Raw genomic sequence first — 18,667 nt, 5'->3', positions numbered from 1 at the left:
TCTCTTGTCCTCCAATGGCCACATACCTAGCTGTTCCATTCTCTTCCAATAGTTTTACCTTCCACTCCCTTCTACTGCTTAGAGGAGCTTTATTGTTCACTATACTACCAACAACATTAGGGTGGCCACGGTGGTGCAGCGGTTAGTGTTGCTGCCTCACAGCAAGAGGTTCTCCAGTTCGATTCTCAGCTTGGGTGCCTTCTGTGTGGAGTCTGCATGTCCTCCCTGTGGTCGCATGGGTTTTCTCCGGGTGCTCCGGTTTCCTCCCACATCCCAAAGATTGGACACTCTAAATTGGCCCTAGGTGTGAGTGTGTGCCTTCTGTGGAAGGTTGGGCACCGGGCTGGCAACTCAACACCATAAAAATTCCACTGCTAATCATGAGTGGACAGATGATCTGCTGTGGTGACCCCTAACTGGCAAAAGCTGAAAGAAGATACTACCTACAACATTAGATGTAGTATTTAATCTGTAGTCCGGCCAGTGATATGTAGAGTGAGAATTGCTCCCAGAAATTATGGCCCACTGGATGTAGCCCAAAATCCTATTTGTTTTAGCTGCCACTGTTGCCTCATTCTGGAGATGGTGGATCTTTGCTGTCATTACAACTGCTCCTAGCTTGTTGCTTTCCACTTTGCTTTCCATGGAACCCCTTCAGTTCTGCATTCCAACCGCATGTTATTACTCCCTGTGACTGATAATGTCTTGCATTTTTCTGCACTGAAGAACAGCTGCCATCCATCACCACATTGTGATATCTTCTTCAGATCCATCTTGAGGCTGGCACTCCCATTCCCTAAGAGTATCTCTGACTTTACATAATCTAAAAAGAGAGTAATCATGTTGAATATTTCCTTTGTTATTTTAAAAAGTACTTTACTGGTCTGAGGGCTGAGCTTTGCAGGATAACTCCTTTTCTTTGGACAGTGTCTACTTACTATCACTCTCTATGATTTGCCTCTAGCCAATTATTCACTCAATATTCCACCATACTATTGCTATCTACTTCAGGTTTTTTTATAAACATCCTATGGTATACAGTTGGATGCCTTGCTGAAATCCAGGTAAATGACATCTTCTGAATGTTCCAAATTCACCTATTGATATAATCAGGCACAAAATAGATACAGTTTGACTGGAGTGACAGTTTAGCTCTGATTAGCTCAATTTTCTGGATGTGGTTGTCTTTGAGGATGCTTGCTAGCCTTAACTCCACTATCTTCCTATGACCTCCCATCTGTATTGGAATACCTCCTCACAATGAAAGTGGAAATGAAGAAGTCATCTGTAATCCTGTTTGTACTTCCTTACCTTGAATTCCTTTTCCTTCCTGGTCAGTCCATTTTCATATCCCTCTGTTCCCTGTATTATAATACGTTTCTTTTCTTTTTTACTTCTGGCCATTTCTTGCCCCGACAACCTGAAAATGATCAACTCTCTGCTAGCCAATGGCTCCATTAGTTCCCCACACTGTAGTGAGAGTCTACCAGGATGGGTAATCATTCAGGAGGGCAGTTTGGGTTGTTCAACAATTTTTTATTTGCTGGCCCTAAACCCATGCACAAACTCAGCCAGGCACCAAGGGAAAGCTCATGCAATGAACTGACTATGGGGGCCATCCTTGCAACCGTCTCCCTCAGGAGAGGCAAATGGTCTACACCCCTTCACTCCTCCACATCCTGCCTGTTTCCTTCATGCAGGGTCACTAAATGAACCCTAGTCACCTGGGTTGCAATAAAGGCTCCAACTTCCTGTCCCTTGACACCAGTTTTATTTCCTCTAAGTTTTTTTCACATTGTATAGGACTTTTGCTTTTCCTTTATTGCTTTCCTGATCTCTTTGTGAGTTATACTGGCCTCTGTCTTCTCCTAACCTTGCTCTTCTGGCCTGACTGAATTCCATGGCCTATCATATGTCTCCTTTAACTCTCCCTTAGGAATTATTTATCCCTTTCATTGAACTCAGGGCAGTCATGACCCTTACTATCACTGTTTATTATTTTTTTATTTTAACTGAGGTTAGGACTAAAGAAATTCATAGGTAAAAATGCCAGTTTGATCTGAAACATGTGCTATGCTATACTTAGCCTCTGGCTGGCTTTTCTCTTCCCTTTATTACTACTCTTCTATGAAGCCCTCCCTGCCCACCTTACTAATGTGGACTAACCCTAACCCTGCTTCTAACCCTAAATCATTTCTCAAAACACTAGTACTACACAAGACAGAACAGATACTCACACACATACACACACACACACATACACACACACACACACACACACACACACACACACACACACACACACACACACACACACACACACACACACAATGTACCCCTAACCTAATCCTTATGCTAAAAGACTGACAATATACCGACACAAAATGCATCACCTTACCTAATCCTTACACTAACCCTAAAATGCACACATTGTCACATAGAAACTCCTTGCCCAAACACTTACTTTTTTCTACCAACTGGAACTCACCAAAATTAGCATTTGCACAAGCAATCTTTTACGCAATAATTCTGGCAGCTTACTAGCACTATATATATCAATATTATAACATTCAAAGTTGTTAGACTTCGATGTTATAATATAGACCCCCAAGAATCTACCTTGGATCATGCAAAATCTAAAACCAAAACATCAAAGACATTGTTTTTCTGCAGAGTAGACATCCCCTTTCATTCCCCATGTAGGGAGCAGTGCACCTCCCACTGCTAATTATATACAGCAACTCAGAAAATGCAAACAATTGGGGAAAGATCAGTATCCCCAACCTCAAAAAATGTGCAGTTTCTCACACCTGTCAACCATCTATTTAGTCTCTAGTATTTCAGTGTGCATTTTATATATATATATATATATATATATATATATATATATATATATATATATATATATATATATATATATATAGATCTGTGTGTGTGTGTGTGTGTGTGTGTGTGTGTGAGTGTGTGTCTATATGGGCTTATGTCATATTATTGAGTTTCAGATACTCAAAATTCATATGGCCGATATATTTATATGCATCCTGCCACAACCCCCGCAAATTATATATACCAACCCATGAGATCACACTACAGTGCAGAAAAGACTAAGTTCACGGTTAAAAGCATGTCCCTGTAGATTGCAGTGCAGACAGGATCGGGGAATTTACCGTTTTGCTCACTGCAGTGTGATCTTGAAGTTGGTATATATAATTTGCAGGGGGGTGTGGTGTGTGCAGTCCCCCGCATGGAGGCTGCAGGGGGGCTTGACCTCTGCAAAAACATATATTTTTTTACATTCATGTTTCAAGAAAATCAAACATATGGTTTTGATCATATGAATTCTGAGTTTTTGAAACTCGATAATATGATCTAAATCCATGTATCTATCTATCTATCTATATATATATATATATATATATATATATATATATGTATATACATATATATATAATATATGTGTGTTTGTGAATGAAAGTGCACACACACACACACATACACACACACACACACACACACACACACACACACACACACACACATATTTGTGTATGTAAAATACTTTGGGTTTTAAAAGATGATCAGTGTTACTATTTAATATTTTATATTATGATTTAACGTCACTAAGGCTTCTCTGTCACATAGTGTACATTTGAAATACAGATTAGTTTTAAGTAACAGTATATTTCATGTCAAGGGTACGGTGGCATCACATTTAATTATTCTTGTTCTGGGATGTGTTCCAGTGATCTGTGTTAACATAGTATTGGTTTATGTGGCACACAAATTGATTAGGTCATATGTAATCCTTTCAGTAGAGTTCAGTGCAATTAGGTTTACTTTACCTGGCATGGATTGAAAGGCTTTGAATGGACCTCAGCAGACAGGTACATAGCAGCAAGCTACAGAGAAGTAGATGCCTAGCCATAATAGTACTTGTTCCGAATAAGTGTGATTAAACCTCACAGAAAATCTAAAAAACAAATGCATATTTCTGAATTCTGTTTATGAAATGCATTTCATTTACTGTTAGGTAAAATGTTTTAAGTGCAGGCTGCTGGTTTATAGCACCTGAACCCTATTATCAGCAGCAGTTCACTAATTTCCTTTGTTCTGCCTGCAATTTTTTTTTTAAACTTGATGTGAAACATGATGGAACTAGGTCTCACTACCCTGATACGTAGCTTTTATGAAATTCAACATCTTTCTGAGTTATTTGTTGGATAGCACCTAAAACAATACTTCTTAAATAGTGAGATCATGCTACTTGGGGAGCTTTCCGTCTGTTTCAGAGGACACCCAAGGTAGACTGAAAATGCTGACTAGTTAAAAAAAATTAAGTATTAAGCGCTAAATGTAGAAGATTAATGTTCATTTAATATGTGCATTTAACTATAAATTGATAGTAAAAGAACAATGCTCAATGCCACAAACTCGTTATTTTGAGTGTGTGTATGGGCTCCCCTACAGTTGCTTTAGGAGAAATTACTTGACCTTCAGTAACAAAAAAAAAAAAAGACAAAAGGCAAAATGCTCAGTGTTGTTTTCCACTGGAAATGTTTGCCGGTGCAGTTCCTAAGTGTGCACCAACAATGATTCACTTATTTTGAGAGATTTCTCTTTTCTTTGAATTGGTGCAACTGTAGATTTAGTACATATAAGCTCAGGGTGTGTGGGGAGCTTACTCCTCTTACTGAGTGGTGCAAGGGGGTTTCCCCCTTAAAAAAAAACAAAAATGAAAATTGATTTTTTCACCCTTCTGTGTTTCAGGCAATTTTTCATCCCTTCGACTTGTCGATTTTCACAAAGTTATCTTTGCTTAGTAGAACTGTATGTGTGGGTTGTATCTTTTGTACAAGGTGGGATGAAGAACTTTTTTATATATATAGCTAGGGGAGGCAGAAGGACTTTTTGCAATTTAAGAGAGCTAACTGCCATGTAGTCTGAGAAACCATGGCTTAGAGCAATGCAGTGATTGTACAGACCCTGTAGCTATACTATAAATCCATATGTGCTCTTTGCCTCAACACTGCCCCTGGAGTTTGCATGCAGTAATGTATACATTCAGTCCTTCGATTCAACAGCAATGTCAAGATGATACTGTCTGTGTACATTATGTTGTTTCACTGCATTCTAGTTATTTCACATGGTAACAAATATACTTCCCTCCCTGTTAGAAGAGTTAACTAATAATGTTCAGTTTTGCCTTTTAAAGTCTTACTTTTCAGCATCTTTATAATCCCGATTAATCAAAAATCCTGTCTGAGATTCATAGACACTTTTTATAACTGTACAGGGCTGGGATGTGTTTTTTAAATTGCATACCAGAATCCTGTATAATTCATAAAGGGTGTTATGCACAATGCAATAACAATATCCACAGCTGCATACCTAGATAAGTCAGGTGTTCAGTAGGTATGCAAGAGTATAGAAGAAAAGGCAAATAGTTTTAAAAAATAAAAAATTAGTTTTAAAAAATAAAAATATAAAAAATATAAGTTCATATTTTAAAGATGAGGTTTCAAAAAATTAGTTTTTAACAGAAAACAATGAGCTATATACCTATTTGGTCATTATATGCTTTATTTTACAGTTTATTTTGTATATATTTCAAATTGTAGTCACTGTATGCATTTAGGACTGCATGTCCTTTTAAAATTCTTTAACCAGTTATGTGTAATGATTAATCTGTCTCATGTGGTTTTATTTTATTTTATTCAAATTATTATAAAAGTAGAGTCTGATTTCATTGTATTTTGTTACATGCTGATGAAGGGCAGTGGCCTGAAAGCTTTGTGAAGCGAAGAGATTAAAGCATTGTTTTTACTACCTTAGGTCAAGCATTTTCTTATACTAGGATTTCTTCTTTGCTTTTTGGATTTATTGCTCACAGTGAAGGTTAACCATTATGCTGGTCCCATTGTTTGCTTTTATTTATAAGAGTATCACAGACTACGCTGTGGTGTAGATACAAGGATATAAAAATGTGCAGTTGTGATTTCACTCCATGAAGCAGTGCAGACCAGTTCATGACCCCTAAGAAATGATGATTTGCTGTCAATGCAACACTGCTGAGTGACCACTACATCATCACAGGTCACTGTCATTTGCACAACAGGTAGCATGCTCACTTTTAGTACAGCAGGCTGTGGGTTATGTTCCCACACCAGGTAAATGGATTGTTGACAGTACAGCTCAGTATCGGGGGGGTGGGATGTTGTACTCCTGAATGTGTTTTCCTTGGATGAGACATAAAAACTGATGCCCCATCTGCCTGAGTTGGTGGCAGCTCATGTGGATATAAAAGATCCCACAGCATCTAAAAAAGAGAAGGGGAAGTTCCCTGATACCCAGGTCACATTTCCTCAATACTATGAATGCTATCTCGAGTCACCCCTGAAAAGAGGCTACCAGCCTATTGGGACTAATTTGGTCAATAAAAGATAAACAGAAATCAAAATATGGAATGGCACTGGATAAAACAAAACTTTAATGTGATTTAAAGGCACAGCTCAATGTAACTTACAGTGCACTTAGGCAGGCTAACACAAACACATCTGTCCCTTCCCTGCACACTGATGCAGCCAAGCTCCCAACCGTAGAATACTTCATCAAATGGATTCCTTCATTACAATAGATGCTAATGTTGTCTCCTATGCACTAAGGGGTAATGACTAATAATGTTTTATAAATCTCTCTTGCCCATGACAGTGGATGACTGCATATGTCACTTTTCTGCTATAACCTAACACTGCATATTTAAATGTCTCTCTCCCTTGACACTGTACTAGATGCTGGTTGTCACCCCCAAACAAGACACACACACTTGTGTATACTCTATGCCTCTTGATACACCCTACTGGCAAACAAACATTTGCATCTCCCTGAATAGAATAACAGGATCTATGAGGAACAGTGGAGGACTCAAGGAAGCTTTGTAAAGCCATGCCACTGACATTGTCAAGGTTTATGAAGCACTTTAATGACACGCCCATGCACTAAGAATAGTACCTGTTTTCTGTTCGTGTAAAACAGTGTGAACTACAATTATCAATATTATAGCCCCTGCCTTTTTGTAAAGCATAGTGCACACAGATGTGTTATGTTAGTTTGAACTAAGTTTATCAATATTATAGCCCCTGATGTTTTATAAAGCATATTGCACACAGATGTGTTATGTTAGTTTGAACTAAGTTTATCAATATTATAGCTCCTGATGTTTTGTACAATTGCTACTTTTGTTAATGGTTCTTTTATATCCCTTGCTCCCTAGTCAGGGAGAGAACAATGTCACAGCTGGGGGATTTTTTTGTCACAGTCACCTGTATTAGAACTTTCTGGGGAACTCTGGAAATGGATGCTTTACGATCTAGGGAGGGGGTGTATAGGCAGCTGTATCTATCCTGTGACTGCTTGTTTCTTCAGAACACAGGACTAAGATTTTTTATATGTCTCATTTAGTAAGAATTTGAATTATTTTACTTATTCATTGTTTTTGATCACGTAGATGCCCAGCTGATCCTACTGACACCATTCTTATCAGTGGCTGGAGTAAAGAATGAAGATATGTATGTGTGTAGTATGATTCATAGGAGTTATTATATGGCAACAGACTGCAAAAGATACTGTTAGTACAAGAGAAGTCCAACTCAGAGACAACACTGCCGATATGCATGCAAATGCTGATTACATAATATGATATGCAGTAACATACTTTTTCCTAACAATTTTTTTCGTCACTTTTCTCCTCATAACTGCCATTCAACAAGCTTTCCTGTTCTAGTCTCACCTATTTGTTTGCCACAACTTTCCTTCTGTTTTTTTTTTGCATTTGCTACCCCCTTGTTTGATCATTTTGTGAAGTGCCAATACAATTATATCTGTCCCAACCTCACACAGCGAAATATCTGACCGCCTACCAATGCAATGCTCAGTCAGCTGAATCCCCTCATTACCATATATGCTAATGTCATATATATATATATATATATATTATATATATATATATATATATATATATATATATATATATATATATATTTTTTTTTTTTGTTACAGTTTCTATTTTAGATATAGAAATATTGAACAACCATTTATCTGATACTACAGTACATGCTAAATCATGGCAATTAAGCTAACATCCACCCTTTTCCTATTCAATCAGCTAAAAACTGTATTTTGATTTTAACTGTATTGTACCTCACTAAGTCATTATGACTGGTTTCATTGAGTTTCACATACATTTAAGTCAGCCTGAGCTATAAGTTGTTACAGTATGTGCTTTGTTTTCTTATGCTCCCATGAATGGTAGCTAAAAATTAAGAATTTATTTGAGTTAATTAGTGCTTGTCACCTTCAGCTCACACAAAGAAACATGTTTTGTATTTGAATGCCTTTTTTCATTTTGTAGTCTGACTTATGGTAGTATGTGTTTTTCCATGCATTATCAGTGAATCCAAGAATGGTGTTGAATGTAAAGGTAATTAGAATAACAGTAACATAATTATCTGCTCCTTTCATTTTATAAAGGTTGCCTCTGTGTTTCATATTTAATTGTTTGGATGCCTGTGGTTTTACTTCTCAAGTTCTTTATTAATCTTGTCTTAGAATGACAAGCAGAACATCTGAAAGGATCGCACAAGATGCTATGAATAATGCCATATAAATTCATTTGTAGCAGAGAAACGTAGGACATTAGAAAGACTTTAACAACAGGTAGCTCACCAGTGTTGCCCATTTGAATGTGTTGTATTTAGCTTTCTTGATAATTGCAGTGTTAGCACTTTCTGCACTAAGTCCTCTTATCAAGAATTAATGAGGTGAAAGAAGGGAAATAGTGAAAATGTAGTCTGCAGCCCCAAGCCACACACAGTTAGATAATTAGTAAAACAAATTTTAAATAGTAATATAGTTATTAGTTTTTTTTCAGTCTAATTTCTCCTGTACTCTGCCTAATACACATGGGGGAGAATATGACTCATTTTTACTAAAAATTGATGTATTTTATAGACGGTACAGCCTTTTTGGTGAAGATTAAGAGTATATTATTGAAAATATGAAAGCATTTCAAAACACTGAGAATACTGCACATAACTGAAGCCTTACTTTTCTAAATGACTTCCTGGAATATGACTATATTGCAAAATGATAAAAAAAATCCTACCTGTCCATAAATCAAATCAAGGAACATTTCCCTCCATATGTCTTCAGTACTTACTTCAGAATCCCATAAAAGTGAAATAGATAAGAATGATCACAAAGAAGGGAAAATAAGCTTTGTATACTATCTTTTTAAACACCTTTGTAACTCCATTCATTTTCACAATGACATAGGTGTATAGGTTCTTAGCTAAGTATTAGGCTAGTTGCCCTTGTGGGCCATTTTAAGCCTAGCCAGTTTTTCTTTTGTGCTTGAATTAACCTATTCCATTTGGTTAAAGACTGGCCATATCCAACCCATGGTTGATAATTATATATTACCCCTAATGAGAAACACTGGAATCATACTACAGATAATTTGAGGGGAGCCATGCATTTAGGATCTGCCTCTGTCCATTGGTAGTACAGGGGCAGTCCTGGGGTAAATTTTCTGCTTGCCATCCATAGATTCAAGTTGTGTTTGAATATGCAGAAGGAAGAACTTTGGTTTAGGTGACTGGAGAGTCTGTTTAGGAACAGTGGCATCCTCTTTGAGATATACCTGCCCGTCCAAACACTTCTATTGAGATTGAATATTTCTGATGCCATCTGACTTACTGGTGTGCAGCAAATCCATCAGTATTTGTTTGGAGGCTGACGTAGGTCACGTCTTATTAGTCTGCAGGATACCCAGTATAGTGGCAGGGCTTTGTTTTGGTCCATATAGGACATGTTGTTTTGGCCTTGTATCCTTTTAATAAGGTATCTCTGAGGGTGTTCCAGTCATTGCATGTGTCTGGACAGATACAGCCAAAAATGGCTTTATACTCAGTGACTGGCCTAATGAAGGCTGAGAAAAGGGGGACAATGACATCCCTAGATCTAGACACAATCTCTTTCTTCAGAAGCTTTGCAATATAGAAGGTCTTTCTTACAACAATGGACACATTTTGGTCAAAAGTTATATCACTGTCTAGATAAGTTCCAAAATCCAAAACAACTAGGTCAGATCTTAGGGGCATATTGTCAGTGAGGTAGTTTCCTGGGGAAGTCAACTTCCCAAAGGATGCAATAATGCATTTTTGGGCTTTTAGTTACAGTCCATGATTTTTACACCAGTTATTTAGTTGGGTCAAACCTTCCTGCAGGATATCTAAGTCATCTGGGGATTCAGTGACTTCTGCTAGCCTGCAGTCATTTGCAAAGTTACTCAGCCAGAGCACTTTGTTATTGGCTTTTACTTCAGAAAAGTAGATGCCAAACAGGAGAGGTTCCAGCACAAAACCCAATTGTCTCTTTGCGGAAATAACTTTCCCATCTTGATTTCCTGCATACTATGTGTGAACCAGTTGGTAATCCAGCAGGTAACATATGGGTTTATTTCCAGTTTATGTGTCTGTTTTACTATGCCTGAGTGGGGAATTGTGTCAAAAGCTTTGGCCTGGTCAAGAAGAGCACTGTGAACCATATTGCCATCATCTATTGCTTTGTTGACCTTTGAATAAGTATAATCTGCCTTTGATGAATCCAGGCTGAGAAAGGTCTAGTGTCTGGATGTTACTTATGTTCCAATTGATTAATTACATGATAAGTCTTTCCATGGCTTTGCATAAGAGGCTGGTCAGACTTATGGGTCTGTAATTTCTTTGGTCTGTGGAAGGTCCTCACTTATGCAGGGGAATGACCTCCATTCACTTGGTACAAATCCTGTGTGTAGGCTGAGATTTAACAGTGTTGTAAGGGATGTGGCTAAATCATGCTTCATTCTATTTAAGATGCATCTAGGGACATTGTCAGGACCCATCAATGGATTCTTTTAGCTTTTGACAGCACTTTTAGGACTTGATCTTGTGTGATAACTAGATGGCAAGACAGTTTCAGATATATCTAGAAGGACAGATGGAGGTGGGAGAGAGGGGTAAAGTTAGAGCTACATTTATCAGCCAGTAGGTTTGCTATATCTTCAGCCTGAGTGTAGGTAACATCATTTACAGTCAGCTCAACACATTGCTGTATTGTGCTTTTGATATTACGAACATAACTAAAAAAGGCCTTGTAATTTTCTTAAGCTTAAGTAGCTATTTTAGCCGCAAATTTGGATTTGGTGGATTTTATTAAGCTCCCAATTTGCTTATTTATTTCAGGGGCAAGGGCTCTAAAATTCTGGGGATAACTTGTTTTACTCTTGGTCAAAATTCTTTTTCTTTTATTACAGAACTTGTTGATGTGGTTCCACTACAAAGCTTGTTTATATGGTTCCACAATGTAGGTTTGTTTCCAGAGTACAGCTGCATCTATGCAGCTGTTTACATGTTGGCATAAGTGTGGTGGTATTTTTCTGCATATTCATATACATATGCAGTTTCCACATATACAGTTATAGAAAAGAAAACAAACCATTATAAACATTTTTATTAGCTGGATGCATTATGCATATATGTTTTTTCTAATAATTATCATTCACTCCAACATTGCATAAATTGATCAAATCCTTCCTTCCCTTAAATTTCACTCCTCTTCCTTCTTCTGAGAATTATTCTGCAAGTAATGTTCCCAACAAACTAAAACAATGAGTGAAAAAGTCACAAATCCAAACCAGTGATTAAAAACTAAAAGAAACATCTAGTAAAGCTAGATTTTTCCACTGTGTGATTCCTTAAACCTCTTGTATTAGAGGTAACATGGGATATATACAAATGACCCTTTAAAGACATCAGGTGTTTCAGCTAAATGGCAATTTTGAATGTCCGTGACTTTTTTCCTTTTTAAATCTATTTATGGACAAACTCAGACCAATAAATCCAAACCCCACTAGCTGTGGACATGCATGTTTCAGCCTTGTTATAGCATAATCAGCACAGTAAAAGTAGAATGTATGGCTAATCTTTAGAAACAGAGGGTTGCCATACCCAGCTGATGTCTGTAATCATTAGGGTGTCTGCAAAATATACTAACCAACAAACTAAAACAATGAGTGAAAAGGTCAGACAGACTAACCAATCAGTAAAAAACTAAAAGAAAAATCTAGCAAGGCTAGACTTTCCCGTGTGTGATTTCTTAAACTTCTTGCATTAGAGGCAACATGGGATATATATAAATGAGCCTTTAAGGACATCAGGTGTTTCAGTTAAATGGCAATTCTGAATGCCCATGCTGTGCTGCTGATGCCATAACAAGGCTGAAACATGCATGTCCACAGCTAGTGGGGTTTGGGTTTATTGGTGTGAATTTGTCCATAAACAGACTTAAAAAGAAAAAAGTTATGGACATTCGTAATTGCTGTTTAGTTGAAACACTTGATGTTCTTAAAGAGTCAACTGCATATATCTTATGTTTTCTCTAATACAACAGGTTTAAGGAATCACACAGTGGAAAGTCTAGCCTTGCTAGATTTTTCTTTTAGTTTTTACTGGCAGATATTGTCCTTTCAATTTCTGTTTATTACTACTAAATTTGCTCCTTTCATTTTTTTATAATTTCACCTCCAGTTATTTTATCTACTGTGGCGGTGGTGCTGCAGTAGCATTGTCATCTCACAGTAAGACGTTGTCCTGTTCGATTCTCAGCTAGAGCATCTTCTTTGTGGAGACATGCGTGAATGGGTGTACCTTTGTTGAAGGTTGTGCTTCAGAGCTGGCAACTCGGCACGTAAAAATCTGCTGCCAATCATTAGCGGACCAGAGTTCCGCTGTGGCGACCCCTAACCGGGAAAAGCCGAAAGACACAACAACAATAACCTCCAGTTCTTTTATCTCCTTTACAGTATTCAATACTTCAGTTATGGTTGGTTTAGATTTTTATTTATAATTTCTAGTAATTGCTTTGTTGACAGCCAATAGCATTAAACTTATTAAGGCCTTGTATCACAGCTGAAAAGAATCATTTCCTTGTTCACAATTATTTTTTCCACCAACATTTCTGACAAAGTACTCTGTATGGATTTTTTTTAATAATCTGCCAACTTGTTACATTCCCAAAAACATATTCAAAATTACATCTTTTTCTCATCACACCTCTAACAATTGTTATCTACTTCTGGAAGAATTAAGTCAGCTTGGGGTATAAAAGTACCTATGTAAATACTTCCTTGCAAAAATCCTAAATCTTCTGAACATTGCTGCATATGTGGGAGCCACACATATATATAAATAAATAAATAATAATAAAAAAAACTTTTGAATACTGTCATAATACCATTGACGTTCATAAAGAAATGCAATGTTCTCCTTTGATACATCAATTCATATGCCAAGACTTATCTTGCCATAATTCTAGTTGTGAGTGAGTAGAGGAAAAAATAAATTGCTTTATCTATATGGGGATGCACTAGTTGTACTCCAGGTGCTGTATGCAAGGTTAAAATAGTAAAGTTTTAGCATGTTGTGGGATAATATCTTTATGAAAAAAATCCTGCACTCATAGTAAACATATTAAACATCAGTATCAATAAAAATTAGGGTGAGCAGAGAAAGTGAGTGTGTGTGTGTCTGTGTGTGTGTGTGTGTGTGTGTGTGTGTGTGTGTGTGTGTGTGTGTGTGTGTGTGTGTGTGTGTGTGTGTGTGTGTGTCTCAGAAGCACACACACACACACACACACACACACACACACACACACACACACACACACACACACACACACACCTGTACACTCCATCATATATCACTGAGATATATTTGCATAGTAGTCTCTTTCTCACATTCATAGGTTCATAGGAGGTTACTAATTTAATGGCCCTAGAGACCTTACCAGCCTAGCCGCATTTATCCTGAGTGGCCCCAATTGATGGTTAGTTGAGTGAAGTTTGTAGAGGTAATGGTCTATGGTAGTTAACACCAACTTTCTCTGTCCAGGATGGACCTGGGCACCACCCTAGGAGTGAATTTGTGGTCACCAATCATTGATATAAGTTGCATTTGAAGGGGTCAGGGAAGGGCTTTGTTTCATGCAAACTGGAGCTTGTTCCAGAGAAGTGGCAGTCTCTGGGAGATGTATCTATCTATCTGACATGGTCTGTTCATGTCAGAGGCTAGATTAAGATTCTGGAGCAAGTGATCCTCCTGCAGTTTGATTTACGAATGTGTAGTATTTCCATCAGTGCCGGGTCAAAGACTGCTCTGTAAGCCAGGCATAGGTCATCCCTTAGCAACCTGTATGAGACAGAATACAGTAACATGGCTTTCAGTCTTTCTGCATAAGACTTGTTTTGTGCACCCTGTAATTTCTTGGTGAGAAACCTGTGTGGTCTCTCCAGATGTTGCAGGTGTCTGGTGAGTACATGCAAAAGAGAGCAGTATACTCAATTACTGGTCTGATGAGGGCTGAGTATAATGGAGTTATAACATACTTAGATCTAGATGCAATGCCTTTAGTTATGCGATATGCCACATAGAAGGATTTCCTTACTACTGTGGATTTGATGTGGTCAAAGTTCAGATTGCCATCAACTTGAGTACGCAGATTATGTACTAATTGGTCTACAGTTATGGAGGTGCTGTCGATAACGTAATTAGTAAGGATGTCAGCTTTCCCAAAGGGAATAATAATAATGCATTTTTTTTGCATTTAGCTTTAATCTGTGGTTTTGGCACCAATCATTTGTCTGCATTAACCCTGTCTGCAGTATATTAACATTGTTTGAGACTCAATGATTGCTCTCAATTCACAATTGATAGCAAACTTGGTCAGCCACAGGCTGTAAAAGTTTGCCTGGACTTCTGAGAAATAAATTCTGAACAGTAAGGGGCCCAGCAGAGAACCCTATGGTATGCTACATGTGACTGGTCTTTTGCTACAGCTGCAGTTACCACTTTGAGAGTATGTGTCCTGTTGGTGAGCTAGTTGGCTACCCATCTGTTAATGTAGGGTTAATTCCCAGTTTGGAGAGTTTCTTTGTAATATCTGAGCTGAGGATTGTGTCAAATGCCTTGGTTAGGTCAAGATAGGTGGTATGCACTCTTTCCCTCTTCCAAGGCCTTGGTGACTTTCTCAAAGAAGTCAACCATGTTTAACATTCATGATCTACCTTTAGTGGATCTGAAATGGGTTGGGTTCAGAGTTTGGAGATTACCTATATCCTAGTTAATAAGATCAATAGTGATTCTTTCCACGGCCTTTCAGATGAAGCTAGTCAAGCCTATGGGCTTATAATTCCCATATAATTATGACCACACACAAGTTAAGCAACCAACCCCCAAAAATATTCTAAATTAAATATCAACAACAATCTATAACAGTTCTGTAATGAAGATAACACAGGTTTAACTGGGTAATACATTGCAACATTAGGAATAAAAATTTACAATTTAGCATTAGAAATGTAAGATAAGTAATATAAGTGCCATCTCCACTGCTGTGGAGGGAGGGCAGTCAGGTAGGCATTCACAGATGTAACAGTTTTTTTCTTTCTGCTAACACAGGTAAAATGCCAGATCTTCCTACAAAGTTATAATACACTCATATGCAATAACTGTGCAAACAATTAAATACAACCTAAAAAAATATTGGTCATGTGGCATTCTGTAGTCTACTTTTTTTGTAATGCAGACATGGCTATGCCAAAAGAAAGGGATGAAAAAAATCCATTAAGATAAAAATATATATATTTTGAGCAGCCAGTGCAATTCACCTCTTAATGTTACACTAAAACCATTATGTAAGAAACAGCAACATGGCTTGACAACAAAGCAGTGCAGAAAGCAGATAATCCTCCAAAAGTTGTTTGCATTTTGCAGTATCAAGCTCTCTGGATACAAAGAGTCTTCTAAGTATGTTACAAGGGCATTTGTTACATGATTTTCTTTATATAGTGAAGAGACAACCCTGTGATCACTGTAAGTATGCAAATGAGGTATTACATTATTAGAATTCCCAAATACCACAATCTGGACTAAATGTAGAGAATGTAAACATGGTATAAGGAGCTGCACAGTTACATGCACATGATCTAGCACTGCAAGGATGAGAATTTATAAGTGTTACCTGCTAATGGCTTGTACTTGTCTATGATTACTCTGACTGCAGGAACAATCAGGGTTTCACAGTCTCCCATCTTTTATGTGCACTTGCTGAGAGTGTGTCAGGACAAATAAACTTAAAAAGTCTGAAAGTACAGTGACTGATTTAAGAGAGCAAAATTATTAACATTCAAATGCTGGCTTTAATGACCACGGTTATTGCCTGTTAGTAAGATATGCTGTTGCTATTCAAGGGACTATTTTAAGCACTGATATAGATAGTATATGCAATAAAAAAAGAACTAGAACTGCTATGAAGAAAGCATAGATAAGGGAATAAGACATCATAAAGAATGAGAGGAATACACATGCAGTGCTTGCAGTCTTTGTTTAGTATTGTGTGAGCACATGGATATCCTAACTGCTGGCAATATCAAAATCATCCAGACATTTACTCCCATATGGGAAAAGGCTTTTTTCTGTAGCACTGTCAATGTGAATTGAGACAATGTCACATTAGTAGTACATATAAGCACTTTTTTTCTTGTAAATACTGTATATGCATTTGTCTGTAGCAAATATGGGAAATATTCTTCAATGATTATTCTTATTACCCTTGTTTGAGGGTTCAAATTCATACATATTTCTTTTGCAAGATAGCAAAGTTGATTAAACATTGAAAATGTACATTTCAAGTTCTTGATTCTAATTTTCTTTTCTCGTCTATCATTTCCACACCATTTAATTTTCCACTCCATTGAATGGCAGCAGGCAGTAGCAGTGAAGGGCAGCTCACTGTCCAAGGTAAAAAAAAATTACTCATTTTATTTTTACTGCTATAAATAGCACAGTTAAGACTAATTATTGTGCTGTCCTCAGCAGTCTGGATGGTACTGAATGAATAAATTCAAGTTGTCATACTCTATCTCTGTGACACAATGTGTAAATGTACTGAGATTACAGAAACAGTACAAGGTATGCAGGGCTTGAAACCTGTTCACAAATCATTTTGTGGAGGGAGGTCATACTAAGCCTTGACACTTATTTTGGTGTATGAATGTGCTGATGTGGAAAACTCAAGTAAGGCCAGTATTGACTAAAAGTGACAGACAATTAATTTGAAATTATGTCAATATTAATTGTGTGTGTGTGTGTGTGTGTGTGTGTGTGTGTGTGTTGTGTGAATAATTAAATCATTTATTCTTTTTCCTGTGCCCGCCTCCATTCCCATGATATTAGCTAACGTCCTGATAATGTGAGAAATACACAATAGTACTGATGTGGCAAGGTTATGTGAGAAGGCTGAATGCTTCTGTGTAATGCAGTAGTAGCTCTGTTCATTTCTAGATATATACTGTGAATCATTTCATGTTCCTCAAGTTATTTAAAAAAATTGTGCAAATGATTCTGGTAAATAATGACTTTTGCATTTGCGTACTACTTGGCAAAATGAACATTCACATCTTAAGGAAACATAAACAATTTGCTTTAGTCTGCCTTATGCAGTGCAAACTAGTCCAGAGGCATTACATGTCTATCAGTACTCTGGATAGTACTCAGCGAAGAAAAGGCAACCTGTTAGGTAACTTTCTCTGGGGTGCAAGTTGTAAGTGCAGTGAGTTTAGAGATAAAGGAGCTGATACATGGTTCAAATCCATTTAAATGATAATTTTATAGAGAGTGGCCTGAATATATATTTAATCACACTTTGTGATAACATTGTGTTGTTGTTTAAAAATTAAACATTGTCAGTATTTCAAACAAAATGTAAGCTTCTGTGTGTCTACTTTCACATTATTTTCCATTAACTGCAAGTCTGATAATATGTTTCACAAAGTAAATTTATGATGTTGGAATGAGATGTGAGAAGGATAAATGTGTCACATGAATGCACTTCTTGCTCTGGTCACTATCGCATATACCCATCAATTGCATTTAATTTACTGCCAGCTTTTTTTCTATCAAATATTTTCTTCTAATGCCTTTTCCATTTACTTTCCACTCAGTAGTGTGCACAAATGATTCACTGCCTAAGGACAAAAAGTGAAAAATTTAATTTTGGTTGCTTTATGTAGCGCAAATATGCATGCTGTTGTTGTGCGGCCCTCCACACCATAGATAGTACTTTCTGTAAAGAGTACACCTGACAGATGGCCAGTTATATGGCACAAGGTATAAATAAAGTGGAATGAGTGAAATATGTCACAAGACACATCAAATCTTATGTCAAGATCTCATTGCATTTACTATCTATGTATGCAATGGAATTTTTTTTTTCTTAATCTGCATTTCCTTCCTGCTTGACAGCACTCAAACATAGTTCACCAGCTAAGGGAAAAAGTGAAAAATTTACATTAGGCTGCCATGTGCAGTGCAAACATTTCTGGTATCATTGCATGGCCAGCAGCACTCTGGATAGTAGCTAGCAAAGAAAGTGCACCTCTCATTCAGCTTTTTCTGTGGAACAATGCATAATTGAAGTAAACTGAGAGAAATATGACACACATGCATTGTTCAAATCTTGCTTAGAGATCACATTGCAATTATTCATAATATGTAATTTATTTTTTATTTTAATT

The sequence above is a fragment of the Protopterus annectens genome, chromosome 5.part0, assembly GCF_019279795.1.
Source record: "Protopterus annectens isolate FY-2018-M chromosome 5.part0, PAN1.0, whole genome shotgun sequence".
Lineage (NCBI taxonomy): Eukaryota > Metazoa > Chordata > Ceratodontiformes > Protopteridae > Protopterus > Protopterus annectens.
The sequence above is the reverse complement of the archived record's forward strand: the minus strand, read 5'-3'. Positions refer to the sequence as shown.